This window comes from Saccopteryx bilineata, chromosome 2 (genome assembly GCF_036850765.1).
Source record: "Saccopteryx bilineata isolate mSacBil1 chromosome 2, mSacBil1_pri_phased_curated, whole genome shotgun sequence".
Taxonomy (NCBI): domain Eukaryota; kingdom Metazoa; phylum Chordata; class Mammalia; order Chiroptera; family Emballonuridae; genus Saccopteryx; species Saccopteryx bilineata.
In genome coordinates this window covers 305706532-305730897 of record NC_089491.1, presented here as the reverse complement: position 1 = coordinate 305730897, position 24366 = coordinate 305706532, and the positions used below count along the sequence as shown (strand labels likewise).

Genomic DNA, 24366 nt, shown 5'->3' with positions numbered 1-24366 from the left:
TTCTTTGGGGCAGACTTGTCTAGATGTTTTCCTCCTGTTTGTTGATGCTTGATTGTCCACTCAAATTAAAGATAAGAGACAAAATCTGATTAGAAACTCAGCTAGGCGTAGCAGCTAGTGGGCTTCACTGGTGAGGGAAGGGGATCCTACCTTTTCTCTTTTGCTGGGTGGAGGGGAGGGAGTTGTTAGGAAGAGAAGAACAAAAGTAAATTTCTTTATTATTTTTCTCTTTTCTACTACGAGAATTCTTTAATGTCCTGCCTAAGGGTGGGAGGTCGGTGGACTGGTGGCCAATGTTCTGGGAGCCAAATGGGGGAAGAGGAGGAGTGAGGTTGCAAGAGACTCATACTTTAGGATGTAGACTTTGATTTAATCCCGCTTTGCCCACCCTTGGTCCATCCTGTTGGTATTTCCAGGGACAGAGGCCCTGTTGTTCAGTCTCCTGAGAGAATAAACCTGCTCTCTTTCGCTAGGGTGGGATTGGGGTAGGTACATAGTTGCAGGGCCGGGGGTTTGGATCTGGGCAATCTAAATGCTTCATGCAGATTCTCACTGGCGACGGCAAATCATGGCTGCTGCCTTCCCACTGCCAGCCGCCCAGTGAGGCAGTGCTTCGGAGGGAGCAAGAAGAAGGGTGGGGCAGAGCAGGAGGAGTGAGCGCAGTGCTGGGAAGGCTCCCTCTGGTGCTGAATTGCCAGTGCACCTTCCCATGCTAGTGACCGAGATGCGGGGTGCCCAGGATGCCTGTACCGACTGACAGCAGCGCTGGAGTGGAGCTTTCAAATCTCCCAGGGGCTGCTGTGGACCTGGGAACCAGCTGAGACCCCAGCTCCAGAGCCAACCCCAGGGCCAGAAACTAACAGAGAGGCCAGTCTCCAGCATGCACACCCAGCCCCTAAAACGTCAAGGAGCTGGACCTTCTGACCCAGGCACCAGAGAGAGCTGTACAGGAGCGAAAAGGCATGTCTAGGGCTGAAGAAAGAGATAAGTCTTCCAGTCTGAAGTCTGGGTTCTTTGCTGCTTCTCCTGCTACCACAGCCTCTGCCCCACCCTGGGCTCTGAAACAAAAGCCCCAGGGGCATCTGCCAGACCCCCAAGCCTGCTAAGAGCCTCCCTAAATCTAGATCTGTATGGGGGAGGGCCCCAAGCTGCCAAGCTATGACCAGGCCTCAGGGACCAACAAATAGCTCCACCAGCTGTTCCTCAGGCCCCAGAAGCTTTCACGCTCGAGAAGAGGACCCTGCTGCAGGCGCCCGTGGCCTTCAGGAAGTCGGCTTCTCAGAACTCTGCTTGTGGGCCCAGATCAGCTAGCTCTACACAAACCAGCAACTCCATGGAAGCCACATGTCCTTGAAAATCCGGCTCCTCCAGAAAATGCAGATGACTTCAGGCAGGCCCAGCTCCCAGCTCAGTGCTGCAGAGTTGGAGGCAGTGGGGAGGCCACCTGCAGAAGGCCTGCTTGCTGCTGAGACCGCGAATGGGGGAAGAGCTCACGACAGAGCCCACAGACTGGATGCAGCAGTAGCGCTGTCTGCTCACCCTGGAGGGGCTGCCGCCGTTGTGGGGCAGTGTCTCCACAGGCTGCAGGAGCTGTGGGCAGTGGTGGAACAGCAGCGGGGGCGGGGGCTGAGGGAGACTCGCCAGGGCCTCATTGACCTGTGGAAGGGGAGCAGAACCCCACTGGAGAGCCAGCGGCTTCTCTGCTCCAGCACTCGGGAGCTGTAGACCTCGGCAGTCCTCAGGCTCGGGTGGGCATGCTGGACAACAGATCCATCTGGGAAAGGGCCTGAATGCAGAACTCCTCCCCTTGGTGAGCGCACAGGGCCCCTGGGACTGCCCTGGCTGCTACTATGCCGGGCTGTGCACAACCTTCTCTGTGAGGGAGGCCAGCGTCTCCTCCCCACACTGTGAGGTGAACCTGCTGACTGAACACTTCCCGTGGCAGGGCAAGCTGGTTCTGGGTCTTCTGGGGAGAGCACCCCCTCTATGGTCAGAGTTAAATGAACGGGAATGGAGGGGATTCTCACTGCTGCAATGGCCTAGGCCGAGATGCCTGCACTCCGTAGGAAATCAGGTTTTCAAGGGGCAGAGACCACCTCCTGACTCTTCCTGAGGAGCTAGGACCCTTCTCACGCTGCTAAACCTGGTCAGGGTGTGCCTGGGCCCTCCACAGACTTGGGAGAACAGAGGCCTGTGGAGGGCTTTTCTTAGCTATCTCTGTTTTCTCTCACTTTGGACTTAAGAGCTACTTGTGTGACATTAAAATTACTTTAGAAAGTGCATATATTTACATCATATCCAAAAAAAAGTAAGAAAAAAAATTTTCAACAAATCCTTCTATTTCAGCCCTCACCATACAAATACCATGTACCTTCCATTACAAAACCTTTACAAAGCTCTGGAGTGCTGATTGGCTTCTTGTTATTAGCTTTTTAAATCTTCACTTTTTCTGGTCTGCCAAGTAAGTTATCATCTGCACACCAACATTTTAGTTTCTAAATCTTTTTAAACATTTTTCTTCTGCTTTTGACTCTTATCTTCTTTGAACTTGAGGGAATATGACTTTATAGTATTTTACCCAAACTTTATTGAAGTATTAGAAAGAAGCTCAGATAAGTATGTGTAATCAATCTGGTATGTTTTTTTGTTTTTGTTTTTGTTTTTTACAGAGAAAGAGAGAGAGTCAGAGAGAGGGATAGACAGGGACAGACAGACAGGAACGGAGAGATGAGAAGCATCAATCATTAGTTTTTCGTTGCACATTGCGACACCTTAGTTGTTCATTAATTGCTCTCTCATATGTGCCTGGACTATGGGCCTTCAGCAGACCAAGTAACCCCTTGCTCGAGCCAACGATCTTGGGTCCAAGCTGGTGAGCTTTGCTCAAACCAGATGAGCCTGTGCTCAAGCTGGCTACCTCAGGGCCTCGAACCTGGGTCCTTCTGCATCCCAGTCCGATGCTCTGTCCACTGCGCCACTGCCTGGTCAGGCAATCTGGTATATTTTAATGGGAGTTAGTATCTCCTTTTTAAAGAAGATGAACCCACATCCTTCGGCAGTGTCCTCACTGAGATGTAGTTTCTCCCTCCCTGTCACATCCTGTAGACAGTTGGGGCCCCCACTGTTGGTTCTTACAGATTCTGGACCCCCCCACTAACGGATTATCAAATCAATAACCCAACTTCTCACCTCGAAAACCTAAAAAACAGAAACAAAATAAACCTAAAGCAAGCAGGAGGAAGGAAATAAAAAAGATAGCCATGAAAATCAATAAAATTGAAACCAGTAAAACAATACAGAAAATCAATGACCTGGTTCTTTGCCAGATTGGTAAAGTTGACAAACCTGTAACAAGACTGACAAAGAAAAAAGAGAGAACACAAATTGCCAATGTCAGGAATGAAGCAGGGGATAACTCTAAAAACTTTGCCAGCATCAAAAGGTTAATAAGGAAATGCTGCAAACAAGTTTGTATGTATACATTTTGACAGCTTAGGTGAAATAGAACACTTCTTGGAAAAAACAAACCACCACAGTTCACTCAATACAAAATAGATCATTTGAATAGTCCTGTAACTATTGGAAAAATTGAATTCATAATTAAAACATTTCCCCAAAAGAAATCTCCAGGCCCTATACCCTTGATGATTTTTTTTGTCTATTTGTTCTATCAATTGCTGAGAGCGATGTTGATGTCTTCAACTCTAATTGTGATGTAACATTTCTGCGCTCAGTTCTATCAGGTTTTGCTTTATATGTTTTGCAGCTCTGTTGTTTTGTGTGTGCACATTTAGAATTGCTATGTCTTCTTTTTTTTAATTTTAATTTTAATTTTAATTTTATTTTTTTATTTTTCTGAAGCTGGAAACGGGGAGAGACAGTCAGACAGACTCCCACATGCACCTGGCCGGGATCCACCCGGCACGCCCACCAGGGGGCGACGCTCTGCCCACCAGGGGGCGATGCTCTGCCCCTCTGGGGCGTTGCTCTGCCGCGACCAGAGCCACTCTAGCGACTGGGGCAAAGGCCAAGGAGCCATTCCCAGTGCCCGGGCCATCCCTGCTCCAATGGAGCCTTGGCTGCGGGAGGGGAAGAGAGAGACAGAGAGGAAGGAGGGGGGAGGTGGAGAAGCAAATGGGCACCTCTCCTATGTGCCCTGGCCGGGAATAGAACCCGGGTCCCCCGCACGCCAGGCCGACACTCTACCACTGAGCCAACCGGCCAGGGCCTGCTACATTTTCTTGATGAATTGAGCTTTTATTGTTATATACCGTCCCCTTTTATCTCTAGTAATTTTATCTGATATTAATATAGCCATATTTGATTTCTTTAATGTTTGCATAATATACTTTTTTCTATCTTTTTACTTTCAATTAATATATTTGAAATGTGTTTCTTACAAACAGCATATAGTTGTTCCTTTCTCTCTCTCTCTCTCTCTCTCTCTCTCTCTCTCTCTCTGTGTGTGTGTGTGTGTGTGTGTGTGACAGAGAGAGAGAGAGGTGGAGAGAGGGACAGATAGGGACAGACAGACAGGAAGGGAGAGAGATGAGAAGCATCAATTCTTTGTTGCAGCTCCTTAGTTGTTCATTGATTGCCTTCTCATATGTGCCTTGACCAGGGGGGCTACAACAGAGTGAGTGACCCCTTGCTCAAACCAGAGACCTTGGGCTCAAGCCAGCGACCATGAGGTCATGCCTATGATCCTATGCTCAAGGCAACAACTCCATGCTCAAGCTGATGAACCCACACTCATGCCGTATGAGTCTGTGCTCAAGTTGGAGACCTTGAGGCTTCAAACCTGGGTCCTCTGTGTTCCCAGTTCAACACTCTATCCACTGCACCACCACCTGGTCAGGCATAGTTGGACATGTTTTAAAATTCACTCTGCTATTCTCTGTCTTTTAACTGATATGTTCAGGCTGTTTATATATATTAAATGTAATTATTGATATATTAGGGGTTAAGTTTGCCATTTTATTTATTTTCTCTTTCATTCTTCTGTTTTTTATTTCTGTTTTCTTTTTCCTGCCTTTCTGTGGACTATTCAAACACTTTTTAGAATGCCATTTTGATTTATCGTAGTGTTTTTGAGCATTTCTCTCTGAATAGCATTTTCAGTGGTTCCTCCAGGCATGACATTACATATAATAACTTACTATTGTCTATTGGTGTCATCATTTTTATCAGTTTGAATGTAGTACAGAAATACCAGTATCTTTTATGTCCCTTTACACTCCTTGTTTGCAATGTAATTTTCTTATATATTTCTTCTACATACATTTAGTGTTATCAGATGATGTTATAAGTTTTCCTTTAACTGTCAAATGTAATTTAAAAACCTTTAAAAAAGATTATTATGTTAATTAATATTTGTATTCTTTCTGTTCTTTTTTCTTCCTGATGGTCCAAAGTGTCTCTTTTATTATTTTCTTTCTGTTTCAAATTTTTTCCTTAGTCATTCTTTTAGGGTATATCTGGTATTGACAAACTCTTAGTCTTCCTTTATTTGAGAATGTCTTAACTTCCCTTCATACCTGACTGATATTTTCACTGGGTATAAGATTCTAGGTTTACAGTTCTTTTTGGTCATCACTTGAAAATATTGTGCCACTTCTCACTGGCTGCCATACCTTATGATGGGAAATCTTCTGTCATTCAAATTATTTTCCTTCTATAGGTAGTGACTTTTTTTTTTGTCTGAACTACATGTTTGTCTTTAGTTTTCAGAAGTTAAATTATGATGTGTTTTGGTGTGTATTTCTTTTGGCTTATTTTGTTTGGGGTTCATTCTGATTCTTGAATCCGTAGGTTTTGTGTGTCTTGTCAAATTTGGGGAGTTTTCAATCATTATTTCTTTAAGTACCTTTTCAGCCCTTTCTCTTCTCCTTCTGGGACTCTGATGATGTGGATGTTAGACCATTTGTTGTGGTCCCACAGATCCTGGAGGCTATGTTTATTTTTTTTTCCAGTCTATTTTCTCATTTCTTTACTTTTTTTTTTCTTTTTTTTGTATTTTTCTGAAGCTGGAAACGGGGAGAGACAGTCAGACAGACTCCCGCATGCGCCCGACTGGGATCCACCTGGCACGCCCACCAGGGGCGACGCTCTGCCCACCAGGGGGCGATGCTCTGCCCCTCCAGGGCGTTGCTCTGCCGCGACCAGAGCCACTCTAGCACCTGGGGCAGAGGCCAAGGAGTCATCCCCAGTGCCTGGGCCATCTCTGCTCCAATGGAGCCTCAGCTGCGGGAGGGGAAGAGAGAGACAGAGAGGAAGGAGGGGGGAGGTGGAGAAGGAAATGGGCGCTTCTCCTATGTGCCCTGGCTGGGAATCGAACCCGGGTCCCCCGCACGCCAGGCCAACGCTCTACTGCTTAGCCAACCGGCCAGGGCCTATTTTCTCATTTATTTAGATTTGGTTATTTCTATTGTTACATCTTTAGGCTCACTGATTCTTTCTTTTGTCTCTTCCAGTCTGCTGTTAAGCCCATTTACTGAGCTTTCTTTTTCAAGAATTGTATTGTTAAGTTATAAAATTTCTTATATTTCTTTCTCTTTTTAAAATATTTTATTTATTGATTTTTTTTTTTTACAGAGGGAGAAGGGGGAGCGAGAAGTAGCAACTCATAGTTGCTTCACTTTAGTTGTTTACCACTTGCTTGTTGTATGTGCCTTGACGGGGAAAGCCCAGGGTTTTGAACTGGTGACTTCCACATTCCAGTTTGTCACTTTATCCACTGCACTGCCACAGGTTAGGCAAGTTACAAAATTTCTATTTGGTTCTTCTTCTTCATATCTTCTATTTCTTTGCTGAGACTTCATGGTTGTATTATTTTACTGGTTTCAACCATGTTCATAATTGTTTGTTGGAGAATTTTATCATGGCTTGCTTTAAAATGTCAGATAATTGTAACATCTTTGCCATCTTGGTGTTGGCATCTATTGATTGTAATTTTATTTCATTCAGTTTGAGATCTTATTACTTTTTTTTCCCCAAAGTTGGAAACAGGGAGGCAGTCAGACAGACTCCTGCATGCGCCTGACCGGGATCCAACTGGCATGCCCACCAGGGGCAATGCTTTGCCCATCCAGGGCATCTCTCTGCCACAATCAGAGCCATTCTAGCGCCTGAGGCAGAGGCCACAGAGCCATCCTCAGCGCCCAGGCAAACTCTGCTCCAATGGAGCCTTGGCTGCGGGAGGGGAAGAGAGAGACAGAGAGGAAGGAGAGGGGGAGGGGTGGAGAAGCAGATGGGCACCTCTCCTGTGTGCCCTGGGCAGGAATCAAACCTGGGACTCCCACACGCCAGGCTGACACTCTACCACTGAGCCAACAGGTCAGGGCCGAGATCTTACTACTTTTGATATGATAAACGATTTATTGAAACCTGGACATTTTTATATTATGTTATGAGATTCCATTTATTATGTAAATCTTCTATTTTATCAATCTTTTTTGACAAAGCTCCAGCAGGGGAATGGGGTAGGGTGGGACAACTAATCACTTTATTATTGCTAGGTGAAGGGGGAGAAGTCCAGTTCCCCACTGGGCCTCTGTTGACAGTCTAGAGAGGGAGATTCCTCATTAATGTTGGTCAGGGGTAGGAATTTCATCTCTTCACATGGCCTTCTCTGGCACAGTGGTGAAAAGGCTTTATCAACACCCAGTGATAGTGAGAGTCCTGACTTTCCACTAGGCCTTTTCAGACACTACTCCTGTGGAGAAGAGGAAGGGAACTTCATTATTGCAACGTTGAGATGAAAGTCCAGGCTTCCCATGTGATCTCCACTGACGCTGAGGTGGCGCTATCATGTTACTAGCCATTGGAATGAAAGTTTTGACCTCTTTTTTGTTTTTTGTTTGTTTGTTTGTTTGTTTTAGAAAGAGAGAGAGACAGACAGACAAACAGGAAGGGAGAGAGATGAGAAGCATCAACTCATAGTGGCAGCACCTTAGTTGTTTGTTGATTGCTTTCTCATATGTACCTTAACCGTGGGGCTCCAGTTTAGCCAGTAACCCCTTCCTCAAGCCAGCAACCTTGGGCTCAAGCCAGAAACCATGGGGTCATGTCTATGATCCCATGCTCAAGCTGGTGACCCTATATTCAAGCTGGGTGAGCCTGTGCTCAAGCCAGATGAGCCTGCGCTGAAGCTGCAACCTCAGGGTTTCGAACCTGTTTCCTTAGCATCCCAGGCCAACACTCTATCCATTGAACTACCACCTGGGCAGGCAAGTACCAGCTTCTTACTTGCCCTTCTCTGACAACACCCTGACAGGAATGTTGGGACACTTCATTACAGCTTTGTGAGGATAAAAATCTAAGCTTCTCATTCAAGCTTTGCTGGTATGGGTGGAAGTGGGACATGTTTTCTTTTTCTGTGGTATTTGGCTGGAGTAGAGCAGTTATTGTCTAAAACTTGTCTGTCTTTCTAGGCTGCTCCAGAGTGGTCATATGAGATAAGAATTAGAGTTACTTCTCATGAATTCAGAGAGAAGAGCTATTCAACCAAAGAGCAGAAACCATTCGTCAGGGATGCTATCAAACAAGGTCTCTAAATATATGGCTCATGGACCACTTGCATAAGAATGTTAACTATGTATGTTAGAAATGCGGCGGTAGCCCTGGCCGGTTGGCTCAGCGGTAGAGCGTCGGCCTGACGTGCGGGGGACCCGGGTTCGATTCCCGGCCAGGGCACATAGGAGAAGCGCCCATTTGCTTCTCCACCCCCCACTCCCCCCTCCTTCCTCTCTGTCTCTCTCTTCCCCTCCCACCCATTGGAGCAAAGATGGCCCGGGCGCTGGGGATGGCTCCTTGGCCTCTGCCCCAGGCGCTAGAGTGGCTCTGGTCGCGGCAGAGCGCCGCCCTGGAGGGGCAGAGCATCGCCCCTGGTGGGCAGAGCGTCGCCCCTGGTGGGCGTGCCAGGTGGATCCTGGTCGGGCGCATGCGGGAGTCTGTCTGACTGTCCCCGTTTCCGGCTTCAGAAAAATACAAAAAAAAAAAAAAAAATGCAAATACTGGGTGATTGTGTGTGTGTGTGTGTGTGTTTACCCTGAAAAATGGTTGACCGCTGCTACAGAAAAAAACTTGGGGGAATTCCATGACCTCTTGGAGTTTTTAAAACTGAGACTATGATTCTCTTGAGGAAATTGCCCCAATCACCCCAAATGAGAGACTGTCCATGCTGCTATTTCAATTGCTGGTAAAACTAAAAAGCCTGGTGAGCAAGGCCAGCCCAGTTCTGGCTATGGAAACAAGCCATGATCCTTGGGCATCAGGGAGCTTCCTTCAGGGGAAGGACAATTGGAGGAAGAAGGGGAGAGGGACAGACCTAGGCAGAAGTGGCAGACAGTAGAAGACTAATGGGATTAATACTTGACATTGATTAACCAAGGATTCTGGAACCTTGCCAGCACTCCAGAAAATGGCCCCAAATGCCCTCTTAATAACATTAAGTGAAATTACAAATCAGAGATGATAGCTGATCAATCTCCTTGGGATTTCTCTGCAGACACTGTGTGGGGGAGGTGGGAGGGGATGATCCTTCAGTGGGCTGCCACTTCTTCTCTGCCAGCAGCTGCCCCACGTGATCCATTTGGTCAACTTCCCTCTCCTTTCATCTAGACAGAAGGAGCCAAGCAAGCAGGTCTGGTTATGGTCAAAGCTTATTCCTTATCCCATCCTACCCACCCCACCACATAGCACCAAGACACCTTTCAAAGGGAAGACAGGTGAAAGATACAAAATTTAGCCCTGGCCGCTTGGCTCAGTGGTAGAGCATCGGCCTGGTGTGCAGGAGTCCCGGGTTCGATTCCCGGCCAAGGCACACAGGAGAAGCGCCCATATGCTTCTTCACCCCTCCCCCTCTCCTTCCTCTCTGTCTCTCTCTTCCCCTCCTGCAGCCAAGGCTCCATTGGAGCAAAGTTGGCCCGGGTGCTGAAGATGGCTCTGTGGCCTCTGCCTCAGGTGCTAGAATGGCTCTGGTTGTAACAGAGCGATGCCCTAGATGGGCAGAGCATCACCCCCTGGTGGGCGTGCCAGGTAGATCCCAGTCGGGAGCATGCAGGAGTCTGTCCGACTGCCTCCCCATTTCCAACTTCGGAAAAATACAAAAAAAAAAAAAAAGATACAAAATTTACTTGTTTATTAAATTCATTTTTAATTATAGTTGACATGCAATATTATATTAGTTTCAGATGTGCAGCATAGTAATAAGATATCTATATACCTTAAGAAGTAATCATTTCAATAATTTGTAGTACCCATTTGGCCCCCTCCATAGTTATTACAATATTATTAACTATATTCCTGTGCTGTACTTACATCCCTGTGATTATTTTTGTAACTGGCTATTAGTATTTCTTAATTCCTTTCACCTTTTTCGCCCATTCCCTCAACCCACCTCCCATCCAGCAACCATCAGTGTGTTCTCTATATCTATAAAGTTGTTTCCGTTTTGTTTGTTCATTTATTTTGTTTTGTTTTAGATTCCACAAGTAAGTGAAATCATATGGTATTTGTCTTTTTGTGTCTCAGTTCTTTTACTTAACATAATACCCTCTAAGTCCATCCCTGTTGTTGCAAATGGCAAGATTCATTCTTTTTATGGCTGACTGTGTATATGTACCACATCTTATTTATCCATTCATCTATTAATGGACACTTTGGTTGCTTCCATATCTTGTACACAGTGCTGCAATAAACATAGGGGTGCATACATCTCTTCAAAGTAGTGTTTCTTCAAATAAATACCCAGCAGTGAAATTGCTAGGTCACATGGTAGTTCTATTTTTAAGTTTTTGAGAAACCTCCATGCTGTTTTCCCATGACCACAGAATTTAAGTTGGAGTGATGTCCTGGGCAGAGATCCCATTGTGGAATGGTGCCAGGTGGGACTTCCTTTTTTGGAACGTAGCCTGAGCCTAGGTTCCTTGAGAATCCCAGAGGCCTTAGATTGAGAAGAGGGAGCCCTCACCCATGGGTACCAATTCTTCCAAGATCAGGCTCTGGGGCAGGGAACCTACGCTGAAGCCCTTTGGGTCCTAGAGACTTTGAGGTTTGGTGACCCGAGTTACTTCTCATGTTTCCAACATATCAGTCCTCAGAGCTCTTGGTTGTGCCTGATGGAAAGTTCTTAGAATCTCCACTAGAAATCCTGCTGCCTCTCAGACCACTTACTCATGTTCTCACTGCCGTGGCCTCGCCAGTGGTGTTTAATGGTGATCCATCATCCTCTGCTCCTCATGACAAGCCTTGATTACCTTCTCACCCACACCCTTCTTTTCTCCTAGGAAGAAGGATTGAGAAGTGAGAGCAGTTAGGCAGCGGGAGCTCCTGTGGAGCTGCTGAGGCCCCGAGGGGATAAGAGCTGGTGTGCCAGATGGGAAGCACCTCTGCTCCCCGGATGTTTCTGTGTCAGCAGCAACCATCAACTTTGCCTGCCAGAGACTCTCATCGGCCAGCCCTGGTCTCCCGCCAGGAACAGAGTCTTTGCCCCTCACCGAGACCAATCAGCAGCACAGCTGGCGGCAGAGTGGGCCAAAAGCAATTTCTTCATGACATTTCCAAGGGAAGGTAGGATTTAGCACATGATGCATTTCTCTGAGCTCCCTGGGTATCTGATGGCATCCAAACCCACAGCCAGCAGCACCTCAAAGGTGGGGTGGATGGCGAGAGAGAGAAAGAGAGAAAGAGAGAAAGTATGTGTGTGTGTGTGCGCGCGCGCAGCCTGCTGAGTTTTCTACAGTTTTGCATGCAAGAGTAAGCACAGGTGCTTCCAGGCGCCTGATGATAATCTTGTCTATACTACATCAAAATGGAAAATCAATTCTGGTAATTACCCTATTTCCTCGATTCTAATATGCCATTGATTATAAGATGCACCATTGATTTAATAAGTGCTTCAAAAAAAAAAGGGACAAACTTTGCAATAAACATTACATCTATTTTAAGAAACATCTTATTTCAGAAATGTTAAAATGTGTGTAGGAAAGGGGGGAGATGCATATTATAATTAAAAGATAATGATAATTGAGAGGTATTCAAACCAATTGCCTGATTGAGTGCATGAGTAAATGCAGCTAGTACAATTTACAGGTCTGTAATGTGAGAGAGAACCTTTTTAGACAAAAGATTTTTGTGTATCATTGGGCACTCTGGCCAATGACTCAACCACCTTGAGTTCTATTACTGTGTCCCACTCTTTGCCAGTTCTCAAGAACCCCTTTTTTTCCAAAGAGTATTTCCTCATATTCGTGGCCATGTCAGGCATCTAGTTTTAACTAAGTGAGCTGAGAACTACAGACAGGAAGGTACTCATCTCCTCTCATCTAGCACTACCTTTGAGCTCAGGTCCTTCCCTCAGCTCCCCAGGGATTTAGATCTCCCTCCTATAATGCCGCCATTGTAAAGGCTCATTCCTCAGGCTGTATCAGAAGGGGTTGGGCATTCTCCTCCCATATACTGTCCAGGTGAGGACTGAGACCATTACCATCTGCCTCCAGCCTATCTCCCCCAGCACACTCCAAAGCCTACAGCCAAACCTTCTGTCTCTATCTTGCTAGCCCTCCAGGGTTACTCCTGACCCTAGCCTTTGCTATGCTGTTTTCCTAACCTATAAGACAGGGGTCCCCAAACTTTTTACACAGGGGACCAGTTCACTGTCCCTCAGACTATTGGAGGGCCGCCACATACAGTGCTCCTCTCACTGACCACCAATGAAAGAGGTGCCCCTTCTGGAAGTGTGGTGGGGGGCCAGATAAATGGCCTCCGGGGGCCGCATGTGGGCCATGGGCCGTAGTTTGGGGAAGCCTGCTGTAAGGGTTTTGATCAATTCTCCATTTACTGCTTTGACAAGGGAATAAGGTAGGTTTTAGACATGCTGAATTGTGTGATTACTTGAAAGGTCTGAGGTCTGGGATAGAAAGTGGTGGGTAAAAACATCTTTGAGAAAACAAAAATCAGAAGATTTTGATCCACACTGGAGAGTGGGAGGAACTGCCTAGGGGCTGAGTGAGCAGGGGAGATGCGGTGGGTCAAGAAGAAGACAGTCAGGAAAGAGGGAGAGAGTCGCTGGGAAGTTGCTAGAGGCAAATCCTGCTGGAGAGAAGGCAGGAACAACTTCAGGGGTCCTTCATAAATCTTCCCCAGACCTCTAAATCTTCTACTTTCATCTGGCTTCTCTATCTTTCATTCAGTGCTTCTCAACCTGAGGGTAGGATATTTCCCTACCTCGGGTGTTTGCAAGTGTCTGGGGGAGTTTTGGTGGTCACAATGACTGGGACTTTGCTGCCATTTAGTGGATGAGACCACGGATGCTAAGAACCTGAAGTTTTGGGGATAGTCTTGCACATGAATAAATTACATGTTCCAAATACCAAGACACCCAGATTGAGAAACATTAGCTCCTGCACTACCTCGCCTGGCTTCCAGGGTCTTGCCTCGGCTTGCCCTGACTGCCATTCCTCATCAGATCGAGTCTGATTTGGAATTTTCACATAGAACTTTCCTGAGAAACTAAGAGAAGACAGATGGGAAATTATCAAAGAAAGCAACAAAGCATAAAAACAGATGAGCACTAACATATTTCTGAGTCTAAGGAAGATCAAGTCTATTCAGTCTAGTCACAGAAGCACTATTATTTTTAACTCACAGTTTTCCTGATTGAAACAATTTACTTGGTACAGACACCTCATTTCTCTCCTCACTTTAAGGACACCCCAACCAGTCATAGTTCGGGCTGGTCCAGATGTCATGCTGTTTAAGCTTTCCAGAGGTCGATTCCCAGATCCTTCTCTGGCTGTGATCCAAAAGGACCATGGCTCAAATCCTCTCCAGTCTCAAGCTGCCTTGGTCCTCTGTGCTCTTTCCATTATCTAGTCTAGTTCATTCCACTAGTCCTGAGCATAAGGTCTTTCTGAGCAAGGTGTGATCTTCCCTTTTGCCTCGTAGGGTGGGGATAAGGTATTGCTAGTGGCTGTAATGGGGTACTCATAACTCTCATGGTTTAACATAATAACAGTTTATTTCATACTCACTTAAAGTCTAAAACAATTATTTGATTGGCAGCACCTCTCCTTCATGTGATAATACTGGAACCTAGGCTCCTCCCATCTAGTGATTAACTCCATCTTTGATATGTGGTCTCTAAGGTCGAGATGGGCTTGTCTTCATCAAGCCTGCAGAAGAGGAAAGAGCATGGAAGAGTGCCTGTGTGTGGTCTTCATGGGCCGGACCTGGACTGCCACACATGACTTCTGCTTATGTTCTGCTGGCAGGAACAGACACATGGCTTCACCCAGCTGCAAGAGAAACGTGGAAATGTAGTCTAGCCATGTGTCCCAGAAGACAAGGGATTGGATTTGATGATCAGCCAGCAGTATCTGCTTAAATCTCTCCATGTATGAGATTTTAGAAGTCCTATTATCATTTTTCTCTATAATTTTTGGCTGGTGTTCAGCAATTTCCTGGTTAAGAAGAAATGGCTTATTCTTCAACAAGTAAAACATAGAATTACCATTTGACCCTGTAATTCCACTCCTAGGTATGTGCCCTAGAATCAAAGGTTTCTACCTCATCAGCTGTGTTAACCTCTGTTCCCCATCTCCTTCTTTGTGCACAAACTCTGCACAAACTGGCTTCTTCTTCAGTACTCCACCATCTTGGCTGCTTCTCCTCTTAGGCTATAAGGACCCAGCCTGTTCCCCACACTCAATGCAAACTATAAGCGAGCAAACATATACATCATATTTGCAAACTTATTTGACCCACAGGAACTAACTGACTTATTTTTCCTTAACTCCTTGGACTCTCCCCTTGAGTTTAGTTTCTAATAATAGAAAATGCATTTCTGCCTGACCTGGCAGTGGTGCAGTGGATAGAGCGTCAACTGGGACACAGAGGACCCAGGTTCAAAACCCTGAGGTCACCAGCTTGAGCAAGGGGTCGCTGGCTTGAGCGTGGGGTCATAGATGTGACCCAATTGTCGCTGGCTTGAGCCCAAAGGTCACTGGCTTGAAGTTCAAGGTTGCTGGCTTGAGCAAGGGCCCAATTGCTCTGCTGTAGCCCCCCCCCCCCAGATCAAGGCATATATGAGAAAGCAACCAATGAACAACTAAGGTACAGTAATAAAAAAAATTGATGCTTCTCATCTCTCTCTCCCTTCCTTTCTGTCTTTCCCTGTCTGTTCCTCTCTCTGTCTCTTTCTGTCACAAAAACAAAACAAAACAAAACAAAAATTGCATTTCTAAGATATAAAGTGATTTTCTATAAGACGTCATTTGCTGAACAATAATGATCAACATATCCTGGATTTCACCATTTTACTTAGCTACTATTCTCACTTCTATTCACCTAAGGGGCTTCTTAGCTTCCTTTGCACCATGCCTGCGACCAGGATATATATATTTTTTGTATGTTTCTGAAGTTAGAAGCGGGGAGACAGTCAGACAGACTCCTGCATGCACTCGACCAGGATTCACATGGCATGCCCACCAGGGGGCGATGCTCTGCCCATCTGGGGCATTGCTTTGCTGTGTGCAGAGCCATTCCAGCACCTGAGGTGGAGGCCATGGAGCCATCCTCAGCACCCGGGCCAACTTTACTCCAGTGGAGCCTTGGCTGTGGAAGGGGAAGAGAGAGATAGAGAGGAAGGAGGGGGGAAAGGTGGAGAAGCAGTTGGGTGCTTCTCCTGTGTGCCCTGACTGGGAATCGAACCTGGGACTTCCACATGCTGGGCCGATGCTCTACCGCTGAGCAAACCGGCCAGGGCCAAACATATTTGGCTGTTTAAGTTTTTTTTTTTTTTTATTTATTTATCCATTTTAGAAAGGAGGCAAGAGAGAGGAAGGGGGAGGAGCAGGAAGCATCAACTCCTATATGTGCTTTGACCAGACAAGTGCAGGGTTTTGAACCAGCAACCTCAGTGTTCCAGGTCGACGCTTTATCCACTGCGTCACCACGGGTCAGGCAGATCAGGATATTTTTAAGCCTTCCTAGGACCTAGTTCTAATCTTTTCTGTGTACATGATATTTCTAGTCAAATATCCCTTAAGTAATAAAAAAAATATTTTAAATTAAATGCTGCTCATATTTCAAATAAAATGGCACTTACCATGTTGCTTTGAACTTCTTTTGATATAGCACTTTTTATTCCTCTAGACTGTAAGCCCTTTGAGGGTAAAAAGCATGCCTTAATTGCCACTATATCCTTAGAACTTAACGTAGTGCGTGGTATATAGCATTGCTCAATAAATGTGAATTAAGTGAATAAACAAAATGTAATAACATACAGATAAGGAAAAGATTGTTTTCTCAGAGGAATAAACAACTTGATTGAAGCCATTCTCTTGTAGAGAAAGCAGCTGTTAACTGAATCAATGAATTGTTCATTCCTGGAGACCAGCACAAAAGAACCATTATCTAGGGCTATAAGCAGGCAGGCTCAAAGAAAGAAATAAGACCCATTATAAACGGAATATAGAACTCAGGAAACAGCGGAAGGGGGCAGACCAGGAGTGGTCGCAGTAGAGAAGCGAGTCCTACTCACTGGGGAAAGGTGTGCAGGAGGCTGTAGGGGAATCCAGCCAGGCAGTGTACTCTGAGGATGTGCAGATAGACATAGGGGATAGTGTAGGTGGTGGTCTTAGGGAAGCTTATCAAAGGGGAAAGGAGAGGACCCCAGCATTACTGCACCATGGTACGGAGGGGCGAGGGGTGCTGCGAACAAGGGGAACTGGAAGCAGTGGGCTCTGGGCAAGGTTTCTGAACAGAAGGGTAGAATCAAGAATCCTGGGAAGATGAATGGAAATAAGGCTGGGTCTTGGCTTTGGAGGACCTGGGTACTTGCCAAGATTTTTAGGCAGTTAGTCAGGCCTAGGTGGGGTGTTTTGGACATAAACAAGGTCCAAGAAGCCGGTCATGTAGCCAGGGCAGGACTGGGTGACTTATGCCTGAGCTTCTTGAACTCCCATCACTGAGGCCAAGGTGAATGCCTGAGGCTGAGGCAGGACTGAGCATGCAGATGGGACTCAAGTGCTGGAGTTCAGGGTCTAGAGTCTCTTGCAGTCCCCACAAAAGAGTGGGGAAAGGAGGCCTTCATGGAACAAGAAGCCATTAAAAGTTAAACCTGTGAAAAGCAGACTTATGTGGTTGCCAAGCTGGATTCAATGATCAAGCTGGGTACCTATAAATTATTCCACTGGATTTAATGTGTATACATTTTAAAGATTTTCTTTCCTCAGAGCGAGGTAGATTTATAGTCTGAATGACTGAGCTTGTTAATTCTAATACCCTCTCTAGAACAGAAGTATATGAGAGGATGGGAAGTAAGGGCCTGTGTCCTAAAGTACAGGAAGAGAGGAGCCCTCCCCCAAACCCAGAACCATGGTGGGGGCGGGGTGTCTCTGGGTGACTATGACCTGAGAGGTTTCTCACGCCTCTTCTCCCCACTTATTCAGGTGGTATGCCTCCGGCCCCAAGGACACCAGACCAATAGAACTGTCTGTTCTCTTGTTCAATGGTTGGGTACTTCTTCCTAGATCTGTTCACTCAAGTTCTCAATAGAGCATCCCAAGCCAGTACCTGGGAGACCTGTAGTAAATTCTGAATGGAGGGCTGGTGTGGCTGTGGTCTGGCTGTCTTCTCTCCTGCCTGTTGTTTGACCATGGTTCTCCAGTCTTCTCAACAATTTTATTAGTTGTCCAGTATTTCCAATAAACTCTTTTCAGAATATATTGGTCTAAGTCAATCCTGATGTTTACAATGAAGAATCCTAACAAATACAGAAATTGGTGTCTTAAGTGATAACAAAAAACAAACCTTCAAAAGAAATGAGGGGCTTTTAACCTTCCTGGTTGGAGCTGAAGGCAATGGAAAGCCAGCCAGGAACTCCAGCAGCTGTGGCTCAAGTGGCCAGTTCAAGTTATCGCCTGGAGTTAACTTGAGTGTTAGGTTCCTGGAGTGAAGCGCCCCCTGCAGGCATGGATCTGGAGCCTCTGTAGTAGATGCTCTTGGTTCCTGTGGCGCATCCCTGCCCTCCTGATTTCACTGCGCTGGGACTGGCACATGCAAGCATGTGCCAGTGTCTCCGCTTTTCTGCCTCAAGGCTTTCTCCAGAGCCGCAGAGCACTCAGCCCATGATCACTGCACCCAGCTCCCAAGTGTGGGGAAATTAATATTCTCAAGGGCAAACCTCAACCCAAAGGGGATGGGAGCTGGTGGATAAGTCTTCCTATGTCTTTCCTTCTTAGGAAGATTGAGAGATGCCTTCTGCAATGAGCTTCTAAAGACCCCCAGTGAACCTGTCCCATGTAGCAGCTCAATCCATGCATCCTTTGTTAGGCTTTCTGCCTTTCCTGATTCACTCTCCCTGCTCCCTCATCTGCTTCTTGAAGGAAACCCCAGGTAAACTACCTGCACCCAAGTCTGAGTCTTGAGCTTGCTTACAGGAGAGCCCAAACTAAGACAGGGAACTGTGAAGAGGAACGGAATTAAAGGGCAGGAGGTAGGAGGGGAGATGCAAGGGTGGATGTAGGGCTGGAAGCTCAAGGACAGAATAGAAAACTAAAGCTCATAAATCTCAGCCCAAGACATGGACAGAAACCAGGGACTTTTTATGACCCTACTAAAAGGCTTTCTTAGAGTTCATAGTTACAGGAATGAACTATTTAAAAACAATCAAGCTTGATCCTATAGGAGGTCTAACTACAAATTTAGTTAAAAATTACAGCTTTTCTACATTTCTAATGTAAAAGATAGGGCATTGGCCAGCAAAGAATGGGACCCCAACAATTAGAATGAAAATGTATGGGAAGAGTTTGTGGACTCACAGTACCCTGACGCTCTCATTCCCACTGACTCTTTCTTGCCAGAAACAGTAGTTCCTCCCCCTCTGGAGTTACCTTGCAAGGAGAGGAGTCATTGTCTTTGTTATTTACACACACACACACACACACACACACACACACACAGGATCCAAGGCAAATCTCAGGATGATGGGTTGTGGAGGTGGTGGTGGTGAACTATATAGTAATACTCTGGAAGAGAAAATGTGCATGCCAAAAGTATTGCATGATGTTATTAATTTGACTTACCAATATCTGGGGAATTCATGTGAGAATGAATATGAGAGAATAAGACCAACGGGGAGAAGAATACAGTATTAGATTGTCTAAATTTAAATATTCTAGGTTGAATGTCTAGCTTAAGTCACTAATTCCAAGTTCTAATTCTGTGTTTGCTTGATTGAAGTGTGGATTCCACATTGGTTTCATGAAATGAAGTTGAGATGCCAGAAATTCCTTGGACACAGGAAAAGAATGCATAGAATTGGGGGAGGGGTGTAGATATGTATAAATACATTTATGTGAGACCTACTCACTTCCTCTGAATATTTTTTCCTCCATGGTCTCGAGAAATATGTTTACCAAGATGTCTAACAGAACATGATCTGTTGCCCTGGAATAATGATCAAAGCCCAGGGAAGGCCAAGAATGGAAGATGCGGCCCTGGCTGGTTTGTTCAGTAGTTAGAGTGTTAGCCTGGTATATGGTCGTTGGGTTTGATCCCCTGCCAGGGCACACATGAGAGGTGACCATCTGCTTCTCTTCCTGTCTCTCTCCTCTCTCTTTTCTCCTCTCGCAGGCAGTGGCTCAATTGGTTCGAGCATCAGCCCCAGGCACTGAGAATAGCTCAGTTGGTCTGAGTGTCGGCCTTAGACAGGATTGTTGGGTGGATCCTGGTCAGAGCACATGCAGGAGTTTGTCTCACTATCTCTCCCCTCTTCTCACTTAAGGAAAAAAGAAAGATGCTAAATCCAGAGTAATCATTTCACCTCTCTGCAAGGCATACTGAGGCATAGGTACCACCAACACCAACATCTTACCTGCTCCCACACTGTGGTGACACCGAGAAAGATCTGCTAGCCTTTGGGGAGGATGTAGTGTTCTTAACAAGAAGCTAAAGGAGAGGGTTTGCCCAGAGAAGCACGTGTGAAGAAAGAAGCAGAGAAGACTGCCATTTTACATCTTGGTTCGGAGGTCTGTTAGCTGATCTGAGCAATGGAAAGGAGACTTGAGGGAGACGGTGGAGGAAGGCATGCGTATTGTGGCGTGGGGGTGGGGCACAGGCAGTAAGCCTGTAATCCCACCATTGCATGGTAAAGACCCATGAGTTTCCCAATGGTTGGGTGGACATAGCAGAAAGAAGTTGGTCTTGAATTGTTTGTCAGTGACTCCATACAAGGACTGCCTGCCCACCAAGGTCATCTTGGCTGCTGGAGGCCCAGTGTGATTACATTTGGCTGGGGCTAGTGAGTGGTGGAAAACTGAGGCAAGCCAGAGTCAGTGTCCTGAGTCAGGAAACTGCAGTGCAGGTCTGCACAGGGTCCTCTCAAAAGCCCATATGTGGACAGAGGCGGATTTAACGGCGGACAAACCAGGTGCACACCCTGGGCCCCGACTTCTGAAGGGCCTCGCAAAACCCCAACTTTACACTTTTTCTAATGTAAGGGGCCCAATATTTTAGTCTGTATCCGGGGCCTCAACTGACCTTAACCCACCTCTGTATGTGGGACAGAGCCCAGCATTTGGGGCCTGCCTCACAGGGGGCTTGCCGCCCTGCCAAAGAATCACAACACCCAACGGAAGGAAGATCAAAACCCACTCAGTGAAGAAGGGAGAGATTGTTCTTTTACATTCTTGCTTCTCTTTGCCTAGTTGTGTAACTGCCGAAAAGTCCAGCTGGCAAATAGAGGCCTGATTTAAGTTATAATGGAAGATCGTGGGCCTCACTTCTTTCCCATTTTAAATCAGTTCGCAGGTCAGTGGGAAGTCAAGAACTCTTCTTTATTTCATTTTTTATTTTTATTTTTTTAGCAAGAGAGAGAGGGACAGACAGAGAGGAAGGGAGAGAGATGAGAAGCATCAACTCGTAGTTGCAGCACCTTAGTTGTTCGTTGATTACTTTCTCATATGTCTTGACTGGGGAACTCCAGAGAGCCAGTGACCCCTTGCTCAAGCCAGCAAGCTTGGGCTGGGCTCAAGCCAGCAACCATGGGGTCATCTCTATGATCCCACACTCAGGCCAGTGACACTGTGCTCAAGCTCAAGCCGACAACCTCGAGGTTTTGAACCTGGGTTGTCAGGGTCCTGAGGGATGCTCTATCCAGTGCCAGCACCTGGTCAGATAAGGTCAAGTACTCTTGAGGGAAGATCTTGTGACAACACCATAAGAATGCATTGTGAACCTTCTTCTAGTCTTCCCTGAAGGGATCTGTGGCCATTTACCAGGGCAAAAATATATATATTAATCAGGCTAACTGGATCACCCAGATCTTTCAAGGATTATTGGACATTGGGTCTGGTATAACATTAATTCTTAGGGACCCCAGACACCACTTTATTCATTGGTTAATATGAGGCTTAGAAGACCGGGTGATAAATAGATTTTTACCTGAGTCTGTTTCATGATACACCCATTGTGGCACTTAGCCTATCTCATAGGTATTTTCCCAGTTCCTGACTAAAAGATTGGAATAGATAACCACAGCAACTGGCAGAATGCCTTCCCTAGCTCCTGCTCCATAGACAAAGGGCTGTTGCCATAGAAGGGCCAAGTGAGGGGAGGGGTGTCTCTGGACTTCTCCCACAGCCATGCAAGAGTTGCAGAAATTATTGCAACCATCAACAGCTTCTAACTGCAAGGGTAGCACAGAGAAAGAAGAGCTGTGGGTCCGGGACACAAAGCAAGCAGCTCTGCCCTGTGCCTCTAATGACCAAGCAGATCCAATGATGATCAAAGTCTGGTGCAGATCAGGATTTCATATGGAGCCATTGGAGATCACCAACTGCAAATCAGAGCAGGGGGATCTCGGGGTTTAAAATAATGATGTTACCACTTTACCCAGTGGACCTTGTAGACTGGGCACCAGAGAATAGGACACCAGGTGACCATGCAAACCACATTATCCATCAGGCACTGAGTCTGATTTGACCAACAAAGCAAGAAGGGTGTGCCCAGCACCACCGTACCATCAGGTGAATGCAGTGTATTTGGAACTGGGTCAAGATGGGCCTGAAGACACGAGCAAGTTGTACTTGGCTCACACTTCCAACCCGCCTGCTCCATTTACACTGCTGCCCCACCTTCAGCACGCACCCATGATCTCATGGAGAGTTCCCTAGGACTAGTTGATTGGAGGAAAACTGGAGCATGATTTACACACTACACTGGCATCACACACTAAGGGACTGCTATGGCTTTAGGACTGCCCTCAAAGCTATCCATGAAGGACATCAAAGAAGGCAAATTATCTTAGGGACGGAGTTTCCAGTGGTATATTTTGACCACTCTTCCCAAGGGACTAGAGGACCTGAAGGAAGTATCCAAAGTGACTCATGAGCAGCTAATGGTTTGGCCAGATGGCCAAGGATGTGGGAGAACTCAGAGACAAATAGTAACAGGACGTTTAAAGAAGGGGTCTGTAAGTAGACCCAGAACCCAAAATTACAATACCCTCTAGTCTCCTTCCCATTTCCAATGCATGCCCCCCACCTTGTCCTCCAAATGATCTTGCTAGCAGGCTAATCTGATTGTCATTCCCCTGACAAGAATTTTAATAACTCCATGTTGCTTGCAAGATAAAATATAAGCCCTTTACATAACCTGTGCCTTGTCTATTTATCCAACCTCATCTCTTACCACTTCCTTCCCTAACACTTTATATTCCAGGCTGATCCCTCAAAGCATATCCTTCTTTTGCAGGCTGCTGTACATCTGCACATGTTTTCCCTGGACCCAGAGGGCTCTGTCCTCCTCATCCTCCAGGCTTCATTCTGTTCAGAGCCCACCTTCTTTGGGAAGGCTGCCCAGATGCTCCGGTAGATTCAGACCGGTCACTACAGTTGACTGGAGCTACATGACTTCAGTCCTGGCTCTGTCATTTAAGTTTGGACATGTGACTTAGCTTTTCTGGGCCTTAGTTTCCTTGCCTGTAAAATGGGCAACGCTGGTGCAAATATTAACATGTAAGTATGAATAATAATAAATAGTAATTATATCTATAAACAATAAGGAATAAACATATAAATAAATAATACAAACACAGAAATATGAAAGCAGAATTGGGCCCAGCATAGCGAGTGCTCAGTATGTGCTAATTATTGCCGTGAGGGGTTCTTTCACCCGCTGGTATTTTGTGCACATGCCCAAGCAGACAGGGCCAGGACTCACTTCCCGCTGGGTGAATTTCTACCCACTAAGTGCCTGGCAAACAGCAGGCTCCCAGCACATAAATTGCAGAACAAATAAATGATGTTTGGAATCAGAATCAGAGATACAGTCCAAGCTCCTCCATTTTCTTTTTCTTTTTTTAAAGATTTTATTTATTAATTTTAGAGAGGACAGAGAGAGAGAGAGAGCGAGAAAGAGAGAGAAGGAGGGAGGAGCAGGAAGCATCAACTCCCATATGTGCCTTGACTGGGCAAGCCCAGGGTTTTGAACCGGCAACCTCAGCATTCCAGGTCAATGCTTTATCTACTGCACCACCACAGGTCAGGCCCACCTCTGACATTTTCTAAAAACTTGGGCAAGTCACATGGCGAGTAGAAGCTTCAGTTTCCTCATGGGCAAAACAAGGACAAGAGCACAAATATTAAGCCAAACCACAGGAAGGAGCCATCTTGTAGGTCAAAAACAATGTCAGCAATTTCATATGCTTCAACACAATTCTTACATCATAGGGCCAAAGGGAAGCCCAATGAAATGACAGATGAGAGGGTGATTTCTAAACTGTGAAAGTGCCCTACTACTGTTGCTTTGATTGTATCAGAGATATGTGACAGGCTGGAGTTGATATACTAGAGTAGAAGAATCATTTCATTAAATTGTTTGTATAATAAATAGGAATTTAGAGAAACAAATATTTAATTCACATACAGGTCGCATCAAGCTGGATTTGAACTCAGGACTCTGGGTAGAAGGGCCATGGGCTGGGTGGGGCCCCAAGCCAGGGCGGGGGCAGCACAGGGGTGTCCGGCAGAGCACTGAGGGTCCGGCAGAGGCAGCGGCCCTCCTGTCTTCCAGCCTGTTTGCGAGCGTTCTGTGGCTCTCAGATCTCTTCAGGCATCTTCCTGGCACTGAGGTTCCTCCAAGAGCAAGTGCTGTGTGTGTTCACACTCACTCCACCTCGCCCAGACCCCCACGGTGACAGCCTCCCTGGAATTCCTGATGCAGTAAGAGCTCCGCTAGTGGATGTCACTACACACGGGGCTCTGGGAGCCCACGGCTTCTAGCTTGGATGACCCCCCCATCCCAGTGACTCTGCTAAAAGACATCTCTTTAGAGACGAGGCCTCTCCCAGCAAATGTTCTT

The 24366-nt window shown here is 46.2% G+C and overlaps 1 non-coding gene and 1 pseudogene across 1 annotated transcript; both read left to right on the top strand.

Moving 5' to 3' along the window:
* Positions 1 to 724: 724 nt before the first annotated feature.
* LOC136322549 (tubulin epsilon and delta complex protein 2 pseudogene) lies at positions 725 to 1911 on the top strand (annotated as a pseudogene).
* Positions 1912 to 8618: 6707 nt separating this feature from the next.
* TRNAV-GAC (transfer RNA valine (anticodon GAC)) lies at positions 8619 to 8694 on the top strand. The gene has a single exon. It is a non-coding gene; the product is annotated as a tRNA-Val (tRNA).
* The last annotated feature ends 15672 nt before the right edge of the window (positions 8695 to 24366 follow it).